This window comes from Candoia aspera, chromosome 2 (assembly GCF_035149785.1).
Source record: "Candoia aspera isolate rCanAsp1 chromosome 2, rCanAsp1.hap2, whole genome shotgun sequence".
Taxonomy (NCBI): Eukaryota; Metazoa; Chordata; class Lepidosauria; order Squamata; family Boidae; genus Candoia; species Candoia aspera.
Window position 1 is genome coordinate 157328914 of NC_086154.1, and position 15767 is coordinate 157344680.

Here is a 15767-nt window from a genome sequence, read left to right on the forward strand (position 1 = left end):
ACACAAGGAGAGGGTAAGAGAAGATTTAGTTAATTCAAATGAATTCTAGACTCCATAGCCAGATGAGTTACATCCTAGGATACTGAAGAAACTAGTTGAAGTGATCACAGAATGACTCTTGGTAATCTCTGAGAACTCCTGGAGAACTGGTGAGGTCCCATAAGACTGAAGGAGAGCAAATGTCATCCCCATCTTCAAAAAAGAAGAGGAGGAGGATCCAGGAAACTACAGCCTTGTCAGTTCAAACAGACTATCAGACAGCATGTCTGTGAACACTTGGATAGGCATGCTATAATTAACAGGAGCCAGAATAAATTGTCACAAAGAAATCCTGCCAAACTAATATTATTTCCTTTTTTGACAGAAGTACTAGCTTAACAGATTAGGGAATGTGGTAGACACAGTGCACCTGAATCTTAGCAAAGCCTCTGCTAGTCTCCCATGATATTCGTCTTAATAAAATGGTTAAATATGGGCTAGATGAATGCTCATCAATGGTTCTACTTCAATTAAGGAAGTAATTATTGGGTGGAGTGCCAGGGCTCTGTCCTCTGTGCTGTTCAACATTTTTATCGATGTCTTGGATGAGAGAATTGAGAGGATCCTTATGCAGATGACACTAAACTGGGTGGGGTAGCTAATGAGAGAAGGAAATATACAACTGATGGAAGGCACCTGTTTACATCTTTTATTGATCTTAGTGTGGCATTTGATTCCATAAATAGAGATATCTTATGGAAAAAGCTGGCCAAGTTAAATATGGAACGCAGACTTTTATATTTGATAAAGGCCCTCTATACAAATACATGCCTGAAAGTCCATACTGGAGTCAATGGCTCTCTTACACAGAGCATACCTACCCATAAAGGTGTCAGACAAGGATGCATCTTGGCCCCGATGTTGTTTAATCTCTATGTTAACGACATTCCAGGATTCCTCTGTTCTACGGATGTTCACATGCCAAAGATCTTCAACAGACATATCAACATCCTCTTGTTGCATAGAGGACATGGTTTTGATGGCACATTCCCAAGTAGTCCGTGGCCTGTTAGGAACCGGGCCGCACAGCAGGAGGTGAGCGGTGGGCGAGTGAGCGAATTTACAGGCTGAGTATTTACAGCCGCTCCCCATCACTCGCATTACGCCTGAGCTCCGCCTCCTGTCAGAGAAAGCAAGCCCATTGGCTGCTATCTCCAAATGGCGCAAAGAAAAAAGAATAAAAGGTCGGAAAAAAGAGGAAGCGCTTCAATCATCCCGAAACCGTCCCCGCCGCCACCAGTCTGTGGAAAAATTGTCTTCCATGAAACCGGTCCCTGGTGCCAAAAAGGTTGGGAACCGCTTCTCTAGTGGATTCTGCACTGAGCAATATGTTGAGCTAATGACCTCTAAAGCCACTTCCAACTTTACGATTCTATAATTAGAGAACTATAGAAGATGTAGTAAAAGTATAAACACACTTCTTTCTTCCTATCATAGCCAAAGCCTCATCTTTTTTTTTTTTACTAATGACCAAAGAAGCAATCTATAGGATTTACAACTTGCTTAAAGGCCAAAGGGCTTTTTCTCATAATAATATTATCTACTGTGCATTCCTTCAGAAAAATGCCAAAACTGCTTCTGTATGACCATTATCCATGTGGAAAAATTGCTTATAATCAATATGGTCACATAAATGTAGAAATCATTTCAAGGGAGCTGCATGTGGGGTGGAAATTTTAGATGTTTATCTAGTTCAGCAGGAATTACAGTGAGACAAGTAGGAATTAATCCTACATAAAGAAAGAAAACTTATTCCCATGTTATACTTTAATTTTTCTTGAGCAAGTAGAATGCCTTCTGATTCTTACAGGTAAAATTAAATAGGTTTTAATTGTGATAGACAAACTTTTTTGTCATTATATAAAAAAACTACCAACTGACCAATACAGGAGAAAGACGCTCTGGCTGATCCTTCCACTAGATTTTCAGGAAGCTTCAAAGATACCGGCTCAGAGACCATAGCATCTGTAATGAGATAGTTTAACTTAAATGTATTTAAGTGCAAAGAAAGTACATCTCAAGAATAACCATGTACAGGTAAATAGGAGCATAACTGCTGCCTGGATGGTCTTTCTGAAAGTGACATCTTTTTAAGTCCCATCCATTCAGGCCAGCTATTGGGCTTTCCTGTACTGAAAATACACTCAAAACCTTCTTGTGTGAATTGACCTTGCCTGAGTAACTTCCTCAGCATTCGTTCTTGGCTTTGTTCCTTGGCACTGACATCCTGGCTCCCAGTTCCTGGTTCACCTCTGACAGCTGATTTCCAAGGCTGGGAGTGATGTTTATATAGCTCAGCTCTGACAGTGCCCCAATTCTGTAATTTCTTACCTAGGGAAACTTGCCTGGGCAATTTTTATTTATGTGTGATATTTAATGTATATGTCACCAATCCTTCAAAACTCCTGATGACGTACAAAAACATACAAAACTCCTGATGACGTATAGAAAACAAGTAATAAAAATTGAAACATCCATGGTAACCACTAAAGTACTCCACCCCCAAAACCATAACAATATGCAAAACAAATAAAAAATAAACCAAAATAGTTTCAGTGGCAGCAATCACTCTCCAAGGTCCTATAGAAACCATTGGTTTTTGTCAGTTTCCCTAAGGGCCAATCTTGCTTCTAGGGGGAAGCTGTTCCACAGTGTTGGTGCCCATGACTGAAAAGCAACATTTTCTGGCCTCAACCCTCCTCACCTTCTCACCATTTTTCTCTTTTCACTATTGTTTTATTTTCTTTTTGTTCTGTTTCATTAAATAAATGAAGCATCTGTGTATGTGTTATTTAAAAAAAGAGAGACAACGTGGTACAGTGGTTAAGGTGCTGGATTAGAAGGGGGTAGACACAGGTTCCAATCCTGCTTTAGTCTGTCATGCGCTGCCTACCTCTGAATAATTCTCAGACACTGGTTCTGTGGAACAGGCTCTGATTTATTCACAGTGTAGGTACAGTATAGGAAAAAAGCTGAGAGTGACAGGAGCGCGCCGGTGCGGGGTTTAAATACCCCGCGCCGGTCAGTGCCCCCTCAATCGCGGTTACATCACCCCCCTTTGTCCAACACGTTGTCCTGCCGGTAGGTGAGGGGTTGCGAGGCCCCGCTGGCGTTCCGGGATCGCCCATCATCGGTTTCTCTATTCCTCCGGTGATTGCTGTCAGCTGGGCGATCTCCGTTGCGTTAGCGCTAACAGCTTGGGTGTGCCTCGCGATCCGTTTAGCCATTGTTTCTTGTCCTTCAGTCTTTGTGAGTTGATGGCTACTTATCTTGAGCCCCTTCCCCTGTTTCCTTGCTATTGTCATGTGTGCCATTGCGCTGATGTCTTCAGCTCAACGGCACTCATGACATACTGCCCCCTGTCCGAATAGTGCCCCCCCCCGGTTTTCTGGTTTTTTGTTTTTTTTTTTTTCAGGAGAGCTGTCAAAAGAAACTTTTTTTTTAAAATTCCCGCCGGAGTATTTTTCGCCCCTCCCTTTGTTCCGCCCTCTACCACGTGCCTTCCTAGGGTGTGTCCTTAGTGCGCATGCCCAGGTCACACCCTGGCGTGCGCATGCTCCGGCCACACCCTGTTAGTTTGGCTCAGTTCGGCGAGGAGAGAGGTGTGGCTGGTCGGATGGTTATCGGCTCCAGGTAGGGCCCTTCTTTTTTATTCAAAGTGCGTCGCCTTTGTTATGTGTGCTCCTGGGCGTTGCCCCCAGGATGCCCTGTTGACTTGCTTGCCACTCCCCCGTGGGCCCGGGGTGGGGGGAGGGTGCTGGCGAACGCTTGTTACTGCCTCGTGGGCCCGGGGCGGGGGGGGAGGTCCACCCAAGTCGCGGGCCTGGGGGGGCCCTTTCCCTTGGGGCACGGTAGGTGGGGGGGGCCCGCGGGGGAGGGGTTTTGCAGGTGCCGGCTTGCTAGCCTTGGTTTTGGCTTGTCGGGGTATGCCCGGTGAAAAGCCCGTGTCAGGTCAGGCGCGTTAACGTTGTGCGCCGCCACCCATTCTGTGTGGGGGAAGTGTTTCCACCTGACCAAATAGTGTAAAGTTCCCCGTTGCCTGTGAGAGTCGAGTATGTCCCTTACGTCAAAGTGATGTTGCCCGTCGATCATCACCGGTGAGGGCTGTGGCGTGCTTGGGTGCCATCAAGAGGTGGTTGCCGGTTTCAGGAGGCTGGTGTGGAACACCGGGTGGAGTCTCCGTAGGTTGTGTGGCAGGTCCAAGCGTATTGCCACCGGGTTCACTATTTGCGTGACTCGGAACGGCCCGATGTACTTAGGCCCCAGTTTTTTCGAGGGTTGGGGTGACTTTAGAAATTTGGTGGATAGGTAGACCATATCCCCCGCCTGGAACGTCGGTTGTTGGCGCCGGTGCTTGTCGGCCTGCTCTTTGTAGGCCGCCTGTGCATCCTTCAGCACTGCCGTGATTATTGGCCACGATTCCGCAATCTTCCGCCCCCAGTCGCTAGCGTCCACCTGGGGTTCCGGGGGTTGTGGTAGCTCCGGTATGGGGACGAAGTCGCACCCCGAGACTACCTCGAACGGAGTTTTCCCCGTGCTCGTGTGGACGGCGTTGTTGTATGCGACTTCGGCAAACGGGAGCAGTTCGGCCCAGTCGTCTTGATGATAGTTGGTGTATGAGCGTATGAATTGCTCTAGGGTGGCATTAAGGACCTCTGTGGCTCCGTCCATCTGGGGGTGCCAGGCCGTGGATAGGGCCTGTTGGGTCCCCGTCAGCTTTAGGAAGGCCCGCCAGAATTTAGAGGTGAACTGTGTGCCCCTGTCGGTCACCACACGTGCGGGACATCCGTGTAACCTGTACACGTGGATGAGGAAGAGTTTGGCTAGTTGTTGTGCGGACGGGACCGACGTGCAGGGGATGAAGTGGGCCTGTTTCGAGAAGTAATCCTTCACCGCCCAAATGGCCGTTTTCTTCTGGCTGGGTGGGAGGTCCACTATAAAATCCATAGAGATTTCCTCCCATGGGCGGGAGGGTTCTGCCACCTGTTGTAATAGCCCCGCGGGTTTGCCTGGTGCCCGTTTGGCCCTAGCACACGTTGGGCAGGACGCTACGTATGCTTTCACGTCTCGTCTGAGCGCGGACCACCAGAATTGACGCCTTGTTAGGTGTAGGGTCTTGAGGAACCCAAAGTGTCCCGCTTGCTTGGCGTCGTGTGACCTATGCAAGATCGCTTGGCGTTGCGAGTCCGGGACATAGATTCTGCCTTCCCCCCATGCCAGGTCCTGTGCCATCGTTACCTTGTCGGGGTTTGCCAGGAACCAGGGGTCGGTTTTGAGGGCGGCGGTGAGGTCCGTGCGTATTCCCCCTGGTAGTTGCGGTTGGCTTCATCTGGTCGCAGGTTGTCCTGCCGTCGGCTGCGCCGTAGAGTCGAGCTGCCTCCGAACGCCGCTTCGGGTGGTCACGGCCATCCCCAGTTGCGAGGCGGATAGGACCGTCCCAATGGTGTCCGGGGCGGGTTCTTCGTCCTGGGGCAGTCGGGAGAGGGTGTCGGCCAGGAAGTTCTTTTTGCCCGGCATGAACTTCAGCTGGAAATTAAAGCGGCTGAAGAATTGGGCCCATCGGACCTGTTTTGGGCTAAGGCGTCTGGGCGTTCGGAGGGCCTCAAGGTTCCGGTGGTCGGTCCAGACCTCGAATGGTTGGGTGGCTCCCTCGAGTAGGTGTCGCCATGTTTCTAGCACCGATTTTACCGCGAAGGCTTCTTTCTCCCAGACGTGCCATCGCCTTTCTCTCTCGGAAAATTTCCTCGACAGGTAGGCGCATGGTTTCAGGAGTCCCGTGGGGTCCTTTTGGAGTAGGATGGCCCCCAGGGAGAAGTCTGAGGCGTCGGCTTGGACCACGAACGGCCGTTCTGGGTCCGGGTGCGCGAGGGTTGGCTCCATGGTGAACAGCGCTTTCAGCTTGTTGAATGCGGTCTGGCACGCGGGAGTCCAATTCAATACTGTACCCGGGTTCTTGGCGCGTCGGGTGTCCCCCACCCCTTTGGTTTTGAGGAGGTCCGTTAGGGGGAGGGCTATCTCTGCGAACCCCCGGGCGAATGACCTGTAAAAATTCGCGAAGCCGAGGAAGCTCTGGAGTTGGCGTCTGTTGCGGGGGCGTTCCCAGTTCAGCACCGCCTCGACTTTTGCGGGGTCCATTTCTATGCCGTCTCCGGAGATTCGGTACCCCAGGTAGTCTAGGCGCGCTTTATGAAATTCGCACTTTGTAGGTTTGGCATAGAGCTGTGCCCTTCTGAGCTTGTCGAGGACTTGCTTGACTAGGGTCACATGTTCTTTGTGCGTTTTTGTGTAGATAAGGACGTCGTCTATGTAGACAAGGACCCCTTTGAACAGGTGTTCATGCAGTACCTCATTGATGAGCTGCATAAACACCCCGGGGGCCCCCGCGAGTCCGAACGGCAGCACTTTGTACTGGAAGGCGCCTAGGGGGCAGTTGAACGCAGTCTTCCATTCGTCCCCCTCCCTGATTCGGATGCGGTAGTACGCCTCGCGAAGGTCCAATTTGGAAAAGACTTTGCCCGTGGACAGGTGGGCGAGCATGTCTTTCACCAGGGGTAAGGGGTATTTGTTGGACAGGGAAGCCGCGTTTAGGCCCCGGTAGTCAGTGCAGAGCCGTAGGGTGCCGTCTTTCTTCTCCCGGAATAAGACGGGGGCTCCGACCGGTGAGCATGCTGGCTCTATGAATCCCCTCTCTAGGTTTTTATCGATGAACTCCCGGAGGGTTGCCATCTCCTTCGGGGTCATCGAGTAGATCTTCGGTCTAGGTAAGGGGACGTCGGGCAGCAGGTCGATCCGGCAATCCGTCTTGTGGTGGGGGGGTAGTTGGTCAGCTTCCGCCTCTCCGAAGACCTCGGAGAAGTCGGCGTATTGTTCCGGTAGGTCTGCTGTGGTAGCGGCGTTGTCCTGTGTAGTCGCCTCTGCTCGTCCCACAGTGGGGTTGGTTCTGCCCGCTGGAACTGGTGCCCGATACTTGCCGTCGCCAAATGTGAAGGTGCGGGTCTCCCAGTTGATGCGCGGGTTGTTTGTCGTGAGCCATGGCATTCCCAGGACTGCAATGGGCTGTCCGATGTGGGTGACGACGAACGATGTGCGTTCGGTGTGAGTGCCCATTTGCAGGGTGACCGGCTCGGTTTGCATTGTAGCTGGTTTCCCTCCCGCTGTAGAGCCGTCCAGCTGGTGGAATGCCAGCGGCGTGGGGAGGGGGAAGCAGCGGAGGTCGAGTTTGGCGACTAAGTCGGGGTGGATGAGGTTTTTTGAGCACCCCGAGTCCACTAGTGCCGCGGCCGTGGTGGCTCCGTTGCCGGCAGAGAGTTTAATTGCCGCCATTATCACGGAGCTTTCGCCGTTCTGTCGAGGTGGTCCGCGCTGCTGTCCCACCGCCTGCCTCACAACGTGTTTCAGGGCAGGCGGGGAGCTTTTCCCGCCGGCTGGTCTGAGTCTACGTTGTCCTCTTCCCCCCAGTAGGCGTCCCAGCCTTACTCTGGTGTCGCTGTGGCTACGGTCATTCGGCGGTGAGTGGGCGGCACCAGGTTAGGTGGTTTGGGGCTAGCTTTCGGGGTGGGTTTAGGCGCACTGGTCGGCAGTCGGTTGGCGAAGCAATCCGCCGTCTTGTGCCCAAGTTTTCCACACCTCCCGCAGGGCTCCTGATTAAATTTCTTCTTTGGGTATGTGGGGCCGGCCGTCCCCACGTGTGGTGCGGGTACCTTTTTGCAGCTGTAGTTCGCGTCTTCCGTAGTTGTCATGAGGAAGGTGCGGTGCGCGTGTTCGGCTTTCCCCGCGAGGTGGATCCACCCGTGTAGAGTTTCTGGGTCGTCGCGGTAGAGGGCCCATTGCAGTACGTCGCGGTTGAGCCCCCTTTTGAACATTTCCAGCAGGGTGGTCTCGGACCAGTCGCTGACCTTCCCCGCGAGGGCTTTGAACTCGAGGGCGTAGTCTGGGACAGTGCGTGTGCCCTGTTTAAGTCTTTGGAGTGCGCTCTTTGCCCTCACTTTGGCTAGTGGGTCTTCGAAGTAGCTTCTCATCTCCTTGATGAAGGCGGGGAAGTTGGCGAGGGCGGGGGAGCTGGACTCGTACAGTTGGACGTACCAGTCCGCCGCCCGGTCTTGTAATTTGATCGCCACGGCAGCGATTTTGTCCGCTTCGGAGTCGTAGGAGTGTCCGTGCCTCCCCATGAACTCCCTGGCGTTCGTGATAAAGAACGACAGTTTCGCGGGGTTCCCATCAAAGATGGGGAAGTCCTTTGGGGCCCGGGCGTTTTGTGCGGCCCTTCCTCTCGCTTCCCGGCCTGTGGTGTCGTCCGCCTGGGCCGTCTGTTGACCTTCATTTGGCCCGTGGGGGTTCGGCGCTTCGCTCGGGGTGCGGACCTGTGCGGGGACGTCGTTGGGCGGCGCGGGGGGCATGAGCGACTGAAGCATGGTCCGGAGTTCCTCCAGTTGGGTCTGCATGGCCGCGAGACCAGCTCGTGCTTCCCCGTCCACGATCCGCGCCGCTGCTGGGGCCGGTTCTGTCGGTGTGTCGGTGGGGGTGGGTTGCCGGTGGGGTTCAGTCTCTCTCGGCCGTTGGTCCGCTTCCTCCGCCGTCTGCTGGGTGTCTCCATCGTCCTCCTCCGTGCTTACCGCCGTTGAGCTGTCGCTCCATGCCCGTTGCTGGGGTGCCATGTGGGACGTGGGGTTCTCCGCTGGTTTCGGAAGGTATGTTGCTCCCTCCCGTGGTCGGGTAGCCTCCGTCGCCATCTCCCCTTGGGGTTGGAGCTGAGGCTCGGGTTGGGTCGGGTGGGCGTCCATGGCTCCGGGAGTCCGCGGTGCCTCTGGCCTTGGTCGGTCCTCCTCTGCTTCTTGCCGTGCAGCTCGCCCTCCTTGTCCGCGTCGCGCCGGCCTCATCTTCCTGGTCTTCTCGCCGTCTACTCCTCCCGCGGCTCGTTGTCGTCCGGTGGGGCTCGGCGAGGCTGAGTTTATGACTCTCAGCTTTATGTCATGCGCTGCCTACCTCTGAATAATTCTCAGACACTGGTTCTGTGGAACAGGCTCTGATTTATTCACAGTGTAGGTACAGTATAGGAAAAAAGCTGAGAGTGACAGGAGCGCGCCGGTGCGGGGTTTAAATACCCCGCGCCGGTCAGCGCCCCCTCAATCGCGGTTACGTCACCCCCCTTTGTCCAACACGTTGTCCTGCCGGTAGGTGAGGGGTTGCGAGGCCCCGCTGGCGTTCCGGGATCGCCCATCATCGGTTTCTCTATTCCTCCGGTGATTGCTGTCAGCTGGGCGATCTCCGTTGCGTTAGCGCTAACAGCTTGGGTGTGCCTCGCGATCCGTTTAGCCATTGTTTCTTGTCCTTCAGTCTTTGTGAGTTGATGGCTACTTATCTTGAGCCCCTTCCCCTGTTTCCTTGCTATTGTCATGTGTGCCATTGCGCTGATGTCTTCAGCTCAACGGCACTCATGACATAGTCACAGAAGCTGGCTAGGTGATTTTGGGTCTGTCACTTTCTCTCAACCCTAGACAGGGAATTTAAAACATCTACCTACCAACCCAGTGTGGTAGGTTACTGTAGAAGACTGCAGAGATAACTTTGATAAAGAAATGCAAGCATTATTAGATGAAATGTTAAGAAAAGTAAACAATAACTCCATCCTGGGAAAGGAAGGAATGTGTGAAAGAGACTAAAAAGAACCCTGCCTTGATTCTGTATGATCTAAGAGGGGGCAGAGAAAAATTCCTGCAGGCTTTCAAGTTTCTGTTATTATATCTTTAAACAATAAATTAGTATTCCTATAATCCTTGGTGTCTGTTTCCTGACCTGGCCTACCTCAGAGGGCTGACAATTATACTCCATAACCTTCAAAAAGAGGCCTTCATTCTGCTGTGGATTGATTTGGGTTAATTAACAACAATATATATATTATATTAATATATTAACAACAATATATTGTTTATTGTAAATCTCGATTCCCTGACAATCTTCTCATAATGGAACATTATTGATGTACAGGTGATAATCATAATATAAGTAATATGATGTAAATAATTATACCACTTTTTTGTACAGGGTCTTAGTGGATGTTCTTGCACAGTAGAACATGTCACACAAAATGAATCATCCTATAATCAAAAATATGAGCACAACAAAATCTACACTGAACATGAAAGGGGGATGACATAAACGAACTGAAACTTTTGCCTGCACAGTGCTGGATACAACATCTATATACTACTAAAACTCTCCTGTTTGTCTGTTTGTAATCATCAGCTGGGCAAAACAGTGCATCAAAGGGCAACAATTTTTGAACCAAGGTACCTCAAATAGGCTAACTTAAAAAATGTGTCCAAAATCCGGGACCCATTACTCCCATGGGGTTGAAATTTGGCAAAGTTGTGGCCGCTTCAGCACGGCTGCACTGCCATACTCAGTCACAGTCACATGATTTCCAACACTCCCTGCCAGCTTCCCACTAGGAAAGTCAGTGGGGAAGCTGGCAAGAAGTTGGAAGTAATTATCATTAATTAATCACACCTGATTACCAGAACCACTTACTCTTCTCCTGCTTCTACACTCTTAATAATCCAGCAGTAGAAAGCAGAACAATCCTCTTACCTTTGGGGCAGACAAAGGAGCTTTGGGTCAGTTCCTTTTCAACTCCTTCCGGCTAATGGAATTAAGAAGTGGATATAAATCATATGAATGAATGTAATGTCAAAAAATTAGATCTTTATAAATTATCATCGACAATCATTACCCATGGTCATTTGGTTAGGTTACATAATAAAGAAATAATAAGAAACAGGATGTGTGTCATGCGCTGCCTACCTCTGAATAACGTTCAGACGCTGGTTTGCAAATCAGGTTCTGGTTTATTTCAGGGCAGGTACAACGTTGGTAGAAAAAAGCTGAGAGTGACAGGAGCGCGCCGGTGCGGGGTTTAAATACCCCGCGCCGGTCAGCGCCCCCTCGCTCTCGGTCACGTCACCCCCCTTTGTCCCATGCGTTGCCCTGCCATTGGTTGAGGGTTTCCGGGATCGCCCATCCTCAGGTTTCCATTCTTCTGCTGATTGCTTTCAGCTGGGCGATCCCCGTTGTATTGCCGCTGATGGCTTGGGTGGCTCCGTGATTCGTTTAGCTATTGTTTGTTAGCCGTTAGTCGTTGTGGGTTGATGGCTACTTAACTTGTGCCCCTTCACTTATTTCCTTGTCATTGTCATGAGTGCCATTGCGCTGATGACTTTAGCTCAACGGCACTCATGACATACTGCCCCCTTTTCGAATAGTGTTCTCCCTCGGTTTTCTTGGTTTTCCCCGTGGAGCTGTCAAAACGCCACATTTTTTTTTTTTTTTTTTTCAAAGTTCCCGCCGGAGTAGTTGTCGCCCCTCCCTTTGCTCCTCCCTCTACCACGTGCCTTCCCAGGGTGTGTCCATGGTGCGCATGCTCGGGTTCTGACCTGGCGTGCGCATGCTCCAACCACACCCTGTTTGTTTGGCTCAGTTCGGCGAGGCGAGAGGCGTGGCTGGTCGGGTGCTGCTCAGCTCCAGGTAGGGCCCTTCTTTTCTTATTTAGAGTGCGTCGCCTTTGTTGTGTCTCCTGGGCGTTGCCCCCAGGTTGCCCTGTTGCCTTGCTTGCCACTCCCCCGCGGCCGGGGGGCGGGGGGAGGGTGCTGGCGATCGTTTGTCACCACCCCGTGGGCCCGGGGCGGGGGGAGTGAGTCCCGGGGGGGGGAAGGTCCACCCAAGTCGCGGCCTTGGGGGGGGCCCTTTCCCTTGGGGCACGGGAGGCGGGGGGGGCCTGCGGGGGGGGGGTTGGTTTTGCTGACCTTGATTGCGGTTTGTCGGGGTATGCCCGGTGAAATGCTCTGGTCAGGTCAGGCGCGTTAACGTTGTGCGCCGCCACCCATTCCGGGTGGGGGAAGTGTTTCCACCTGACCAGATAGTGTAGAGTTCCTCGTTGCTTGCGGGAGTCGAGGATGTCCCTGATCTCGAAGTGGTGTTGCCCGTCGATCATTAGCGGTGCGGGCTGTGGCGTGCTTGGGTGCCATCGGGAGGTGGTTGCCGGTTTTAGGAGGCTGGTATGGAACACCGGGTGGAGTCTCCGGAGGTTGTGTGGCAGGTCCAGGCGTATTGCTACCGGGTTCACTATTTGCGTGACTCGGAACGGCCCGATGTACTTAGGCCCCAGTTTTTTCGAGGGTTGGGTTGACTTTAGGAACTTGGTGGAGAGATAGGCCATATCCCCCGCCTGGAACGTCGGTTGTTGGCGCCGGTGCTTGTCGGCCTGCTCTTTGTAAGCAGCCTGTGCCTCCTTCAGCGCCGCCGTGATTACTGGCCATGCTTCCGCGATCTTCCGTCCCCAGTCGCTGGCGTCCACCTGGGGTTCCGGGGGTTGAGGTAGCTCCGGTATGGGGATGAAGTCGCGCCCCGAGACTACTTCGAACGGGGTTTTCCCCGTGCTCGTGTGGACGGCGTTGTTGTATGCGACTTCGGCGAACGGGAGCAGTTCAGCCCAGTCGTCTTGGTGGTAGTTCGTATATGATCGTATAAATTGCTCTAAGGTGGCATTAAGAACCTCAGTGGCTCCGTCCGTCTGCGGATGCCAAGCCGTAGATAGGGCCTGTTGGGTCCCCGTCAGCTTCAGGAAGGCCCGCCAGAATTTGGAGGTGAACTGTGTGCCCCTGTCGGTCACCACACGTGCGGGACATCCGTGTAGCCTGTACACGTGGATGAGGAAGAGTTTGGCTAGTTGTTGTGAGGATGGGACCGACGTGCAGGGGATGAAGTGGGCCTGCTTTGAGAAGTAGTCCTTCACCACCCAAATGGCCGTTTTCTTCTGGCTGGGTGGGAGGTCCACTATAAAATCCATAGAGATTTCCTCCCATGGGCGGGAGGGTTCTGCCACCCGTTGCAATAGCCCCGCGGGTTTGCCTGGTGCCCGTTTGGCCCTAGCGCACGTTGGGCAGGACGCCACGTAGGTTTTTACGTCTCGCCTGAGCGCGGGCCACCAGAATTGGCGCCGTGTTAGGTGTAGGGTCTTGAGGAACCCAAAGTGTCCCGCTTGCTTGGCGTCGTGTGACCTATGCAAGATCGCCTGGCGTTGCGAGTCCGGGACGTAGATTCTGCCTTCCCCCCATGCCAGGTCTTGCGCCATCGTTACCTTGTCGGGGTTTGCCAGGAACCAGGGGTCGGTTTTGAGGGCGGCGGCGAGGTCCGTGCGCATTCCCCCTGGTAGTTGCGGTTGGCTTCTTTCCGTCACCGGTTGTCCCGCCGTCGGCTGCGCCGTAGCGTCGAGCTGCCTCCGTGCGCCGCTTCGGGTGGTCACGGCCATCCCCAGTTGCGAGGCGGATAGGACCGTCCCAATGGTGTCTGGGGCGGGCTCTTCGTCTTGGGGCAGCCGGGATAGGGCGTCGGCCAGGAAGTTCTTCTTGCCCGGCATGAACTTCAGCTGGAAGTCAAAGCGGCTGAAGAATTGGGCCCATCGGACCTGTTTTGGGCTAAGGCGTCTAGGCGTTCGTAGGGCCTTGAGGTTCCGGTGGTCCGTCCAGACCTCGAATGGTTGGGTGGCTCCCTCGAGTAGGTGACGCCATGTCTCTAGTGCCGATTTCACCGCGAAGGCTTCTTTCTCCCAGACGTGCCATCGCCTCTCTGTCTCGGAGAACTTCCTTGACAGGTAGGCGCATGGTTTCAGGAGCCCCGTGGAGTCTTTTTGTAGCAGGATGGCTCCCAGGGAGAAGTCTGAGGCGTCGGCTTGGACCACGAACGGCCGTTCTGGGTCCGGGTGCGCGAGGATTGGCTCCGTCGTGAACAGCGCTTTCAGCTTGTCGAATGCGGTCTGGCACGCGGGAGTCCAATTCAGCACTGTGCCTGGGTTCTTGGCGCGTCGGGTGTCCCCCACCCCTTTGGTTTTGAGGAGGTCCGTTAAGGGGAGGGCTATCTCAGCGAACCCCCGGGCGAAGGACCTGTAGAAATTCGCGAATCCCAGGAAGCTCTGTAGTTGCCGTCTGTTGCGGGGCCGCTCCCAGTTTAGCACCGCTTCGACTTTTGCGGGGTCCATTTCGATGCCGTCCCCGGAGATTCGATACCCCAAATAGTCTAGCCGCTCTTTGTGAAACTCGCACTTTGTAGGCTTTGCATAGAGCTGTGCCCTTCTGAGCTTGTCGAGGACTTGCTTGACTAGGGTCACATGTTCTTTGTGCGTTTTTGTGTAGATAAGGACGTCGTCTATGTAGACAAGGACCCCTTTGAACAGGTGTTCATGCAGTACCTCATTGATGAGCTGCATAAACACCCCGGGGGCCCCCGCGAGTCCGAACGGCAGCACTTTGTACTGGAAGGCGCCTAGGGGGCAGTTGAACGCAGTCTTCCATTCGTCCCCCTCCCTGATTCGGATGCGGTAGTACGCCTCGCGAAGGTCCAATTTGGAAAAGACTTTGCCCGTGGACAGGTGGGCGAGCATGTCTTTCACCAGGGGTAAGGGGTATTTGTTGGACAGGGAAGCCGCGTTTAGGCCCCGGTAGTCAGTGCAGAGCCGTAGGGTGCCGTCTTTCTTCTCCCGGAATAAGACGGGGGCTCCGACCGGTGAGCATGCTGGCTCTATGAATCCCCTCTCTAGGTTTTTATCGATGAACTCCCGGAGGGTTGCCATCTCCTTCGGGGTCATCGAGTAGATCTTCGGTCTAGGTAAGGGGACGTCGGGCAGCAGGTCGATCCGGCAATCCGTCTTGTGGTGGGGGGGTAGTTGGTCAGCTTCCGCCTCTCCGAAGACCTCGGAGAAGTCGGCGTATTGTTCCGGTAGGTCTGCTGTGGTAGCGGCGTTGTCCTGTGTAGTCGCCTCTGCTCGTCCCACAGTGGGGTTGGTTCTGCCCGCTGGAACTGGTGCCCGATACTTGCCGTCGCCAAATGTGAAGGTGCGGGTCTCCCAGTTGATGCGCGGGTTGTTTGTCGTGAGCCATGGCATTCCCAGGACTGCAATGGGCTGTCCGATGTGGGTGACGACGAACGATGTGCGTTCGGTGTGAGTGCCCATTTGCAGGGTGACCGGCTCGGTTTGCATTGTAGCTGGTTTCCCTCCCGCTGTAGAGCCGTCCAGCTGGTGGAATGCCAGCGGCGTGGGGAGGGGGAAGCAGCGGAGGTCGAGTTTGGCGACTAAGTCGGGGTGGATGAGGTTTTTTGAGCACCCCGAGTCCACTAGTGCCGCGGCCGTGGTGGCTCCGTTGCCGGCAGAGAGTTTAATTGCCGCCATTATCACGGAGCTTTCGCCGTTCTGTCGAGGTGGTCCGCGCTGCTGTCCCACCGCCTGCCTCACAACGTGTTTCAGGGCAGGCGGGGAGCTTTTCCCGCCGGCTGGTCTGAGTCTACGTTGTCCTCTTCCCCCCAGTAGGCGTCCCAGCCTTACTCTGGTGTCGCTGTGGCTACGGTCATTCGGCGGTGAGTGGGCGGCACCAGGTTAGGTGGTTTGGGGCTAGCTTTCGGGGTGGGTTTAGGCGCACTGGTCGGCAGTCGGTTGGCGAAGCAATCCGCCGTCTTGTGCCCAAGTTTTCCACACCTCCCGCAGGGCTCCTGATTAAATTTCTTCTTTGGGTATGTGGGGCCGGCCGTCCCCACGTGTGGTGCGGGTACCTTTTTGCAGCTGTAGTTCGCGTCTTCCGTAGTTGTCATGAGGAAGGTGCGGTGCGCGTGTTCGGCTTTCCCCGCGAGGTGGATCCACCCGTGTAGAGTTTCTGGGTCGTCGCGGTAGAGGGCCCATTGCAGTA

General features: G+C 53.8%; 1 pseudogene; it reads right to left on the bottom strand.

Moving 5' to 3' along the window:
- Positions 1-15767, bottom strand: part of LOC134490147 (alpha-1-macroglobulin-like) — a 34007-nt pseudogene that overhangs the window by 643 nt on the left and 17597 nt on the right.